Below are 3,904 nucleotides of genomic sequence, written 5' to 3' on the forward strand. Positions count from 1 at the left end.
AAAAAAAAAAACGTAAGGGGTAACACTGTCGTTTTTTTTTTCGGGTCGAAATTTTGAGTTTCGATATCTCAGCTCTGGAAGGGTCTAGAGCCTCCATTTTTGCGCTCAGGTGTAAGTCTCAGTGCCCTCTATCAGAATACAGAGTTTCGAGAAGATTGGGGACACTTAATTTTTCGCCCCCCCCAAAAAAACGTAAGGGGTAACACTGTCGTTTTTTTTTTGGGTCGAAATTTTGAGTTTCGATATCTCAGCTCTGGAAGGGTCTAGAGCCTCCATTTTTGCACTCTGGTGTAAGTCTCAGTGCCCTCTATCAGAATACAGAGTTTCGAGAAGATTGGGGACACTTAATTTTTCGCCCCCCCCCAAAAAAACGTAAGGGGTAACACTGTCGTTTTTTTTTTGGGTCGAAATTTTGAGTTTCGATATCTCAGCTCTGGAAGGGTCTAGAGCCTCCATTTTTGCACTCAGGTGTAAGTCTCAGTGCCCTCTATCAGAATCCAGAGTTTCGAGAAGATTGGGGATACTTAATTTTTCGCCCCCCCCCAAAAAAAACGTAAGGGGTAACACTGTCGTTTTTTTTTTCGGGTCGAAATTTTGAGTTTCGATATCTCAGCTCTGGAAGGGTCTAGAGCCTCCATTTTTGCACTCAGGTGTAAGTCTCAGTGCCCTCTATCAGAATCCAGAGTTTCGAGAAGATTGGGGATACTTAATTTTTCGCCCAAAAAAAAAAAACGTAAGGGGTAACACTGTCGTTTTTTTTTCGGGTCGAAATTTTGAGTTTCCATATCTCAGCTCTGGAAGGGTCTAAAGCCTCCATTTTTGCGCTCAGGTCTAACTCTCATGACCCTCTATCAGAATCCAGAGTTTCGAGAAGATTGGGGATACTTAATTTTTCGCCCAAAAAAAAAAACGTAAGGGGTAACACTGTCGTTTTTTTTTTTGGGTCGAAATTTTGAGTTTTGATATCTCAGCTCTGGAAGGGTCTAGAGCCTCCATTTTTGCACTCAGGTGTAAGTCTCAGTGCCCTCTACCAGAATCCAGAGTTTCGAGAAGATTGGGGATACTTAATTTTTCGCCCAAAAAAAAAAACGTAAGGGGTAACACTGTCGTTTTTTTTTTCGGGTCGAAATTTTGAGTTTCCATATCTCAGCTCTGGAAGGGTCTAAAGCCTCCATTTTTGCGCTCAGTTCTATCTCTCATGGCCCTCTATCAGAATCCAGAGTTTCGAGAAGATTGGGGATACTTAATTTTTCGCCCAAAAAAAAAAACGTAAGGGGTAACACTGTGGTTTTTTTTTTTTTGGGTCGAAATTTTGAGTTTCGATATCTCAGCTCTGGAAGGGTCTAGATCCTCCATTTTTGCACTCAGGTGTAAGTCTCAGTGCCCTCTATCAGAATCCAGAGTTTCGAGAAGATTGGGGATACTTAATTTTTCGCCCAAAAAAAAAAACGTAAGGGGTAACACTGTCGTTTTTTTTTCGGGTCGAAATTTTGAGTTTCCATATCTCAGCTCTGGAAGGGTCTAAAGCCTCCATTTTTGCGCTCAGGTCTAACTCTCATGGCCCTCTATCAGAATCCAGAGTTTCGAGAAGATTGGGGATACTTAATTTTTCGCCCAAAAAAAAAAACGTAAGGGGTAACACTGTCGGGTTTTTTTTGGGTCGAAATTTTGAGTTTCGATATCTCAGCTCTGGAAGGGTCTAGAGCCTCCATTTTTGCACTCTGGTGTAAGTCTCAGTGCCCTCTATCAGAATCCAGAGTTTCGTGAAGATTGGGGATACTTAATTTTTCGCCCCCCCAAAAAAAACGTAAGGGGTAACACTGTCGTTTTTTTTTCGGGTCGAAATTTTGAGTTTCGATATCTCAGCTCTGGAAGGGTCTAGAGCCTCCATTTTTGCACTCAGGTGTAAGTCTTAGTGCCCACTATCAGAATCCAGAGTTTCGAGAAGATTGGGGATACTTAATTTTTCGCCCCCCCAAAAAAAATGTAAGGGGTAACACTGTCGTTTTTTTTTCGGGTCGAAATTTTGAGTTTCGATATCTCAGCTCTGGAAGAGTCTAGAGCCTCCATTTTTGCACTCAGATGTAAGTCTCAGTGCCCTCTATCAGAATCCAGAGTTTCGAGAAGATTGGGGATACTTAATTTTTCGCCCCCCAAAAAAAAACGTAAGGGGTAACACTGTCGTTTTTTTTTCGGGTCGAAATTTTGAGTTTCGATATCTCAGCTCTGGAAGGGTCTAGAGCCTCCATTTTTGCACTCAGGTGTAAGTCTCAGTGCCCTCTATAAGAATCCAGAGTTTCGAGAAGATTGGGGATACTTAATTTTTCGCCCAAAAAAAAAAACGTAAGGGGTAACACTGTCGTTTTTTTTTTCGGGTCGAAATTTTGAGTTTCGATATCTCAGCTCTGGAAGGGTCTAGAGCCTCCATTTTTGCACTCAGGTGTAAGTCTTAGTGCCCACTATCAGAATCCAGAGTTTCGAGAAGATTGGGGATACTTAATTTTTCGCCCCCCCCAAAAAAAACGTAAGGGGTAACACTGTCGTTTTTTTTTCGGGTCGAAATTTTGAGTTTTGATATCTCAGCTCTGGAAGAGTCTAGAGCCTCCATTTTTGCACTCAGGTGTAAGTCTCAGTGCCCTCTATCAGAATCCAGAGTTTCGAGAAGATTGGGGATACTTAATTTTTCGCCCCCCCCAAAAAAACGTAAGGGGTAACACTGTCGTTTTTTTTTTGGGTCGAAATTTTGAGTTTCGATATCTCAGCTCTGGAAGGGTCTAGAGCCTCCATTTTTGCACTCTGGTGTAAGTCTCAGTGCCCTCTATCAGAATACAGAGTTTCGAGAAGATTGGGGACACTTAATTTTTCGCCCCCCCCCAAAAAAACGTAAGGGGTAACACTGTCGTTTTTTTTTTGGGTCGAAATTTTGAGTTTCGATATCTCAGCTCTGGAAGGGTCTAGAGCCTCCATTTTTGCACTCAGGTGTAAGTCTCAGTGCCCTCTACCAGAATCCAGAGTTTCGAGAAGATTGGGGATACTTAATTTTTCGCCCAAAAAAAAAAACGTAAGGGGTAACACTGTCGTTTTTTTTTTCGGGTCGAAATTTTGAGTTTCCATATCTCAGCTCTGGAAGGGTCTAAAGCCTCCATTTTTGCGCTCAGTTCTATCTCTCATGGCCCTCTATCAGAATCCAGAGTTTCGAGAAGATTGGGGATACTTAATTTTTCGCCCAAAAAAAAAAACGTAAGGGGTAACACTGTGGTTTTTTTTTTTTTGGGTCGAAATTTTGAGTTTCGATATCTCAGCTCTGGAAGGGTCTAGATCCTCCATTTTTGCACTCAGGTGTAAGTCTCAGTGCCCTCTATCAGAATCCAGAGTTTCGAGAAGATTGGGGATACTTAATTTTTCGCCCAAAAAAAAAAACGTAAGGGGTAACACTGTCGTTTTTTTTTCGGGTCGAAATTTTGAGTTTCCATATCTCAGCTCTGGAAGGGTCTAAAGCCTCCATTTTTGCGCTCAGGTCTAACTCTCATGGCCCTCTATCAGAATCCAGAGTTTCGAGAAGATTGGGGATACTTAATTTTTCGCCCAAAAAAAAAAACGTAAGGGGTAACACTGTCGGGTTTTTTTTGGGTCGAAATTTTGAGTTTCGATATCTCAGCTCTGGAAGGGTCTAGAGCCTCCATTTTTGCACTCTGGTGTAAGTCTCAGTGCCCTCTATCAGAATCCAGAGTTTCGTGAAGATTGGGGATACTTAATTTTTCGCCCCCCCAAAAAAAACGTAAGGGGTAACACTGTCGTTTTTTTTTCGGGTCGAAATTTTGAGTTTCGATATCTCAGCTCTGGAAGGGTCTAGAGCCTCCATTTTTGCACTCAGGTGTAAGTCTTAGTGCCCACTATCAGAATC

This window comes from Pimephales promelas, chromosome 5 (genome assembly GCF_988280905.1).
Source record: "Pimephales promelas chromosome 5, fPimPro1.hap1.1, whole genome shotgun sequence".
In the NCBI taxonomy this organism is placed as follows: domain Eukaryota; kingdom Metazoa; phylum Chordata; class Actinopteri; order Cypriniformes; family Leuciscidae; genus Pimephales; species Pimephales promelas.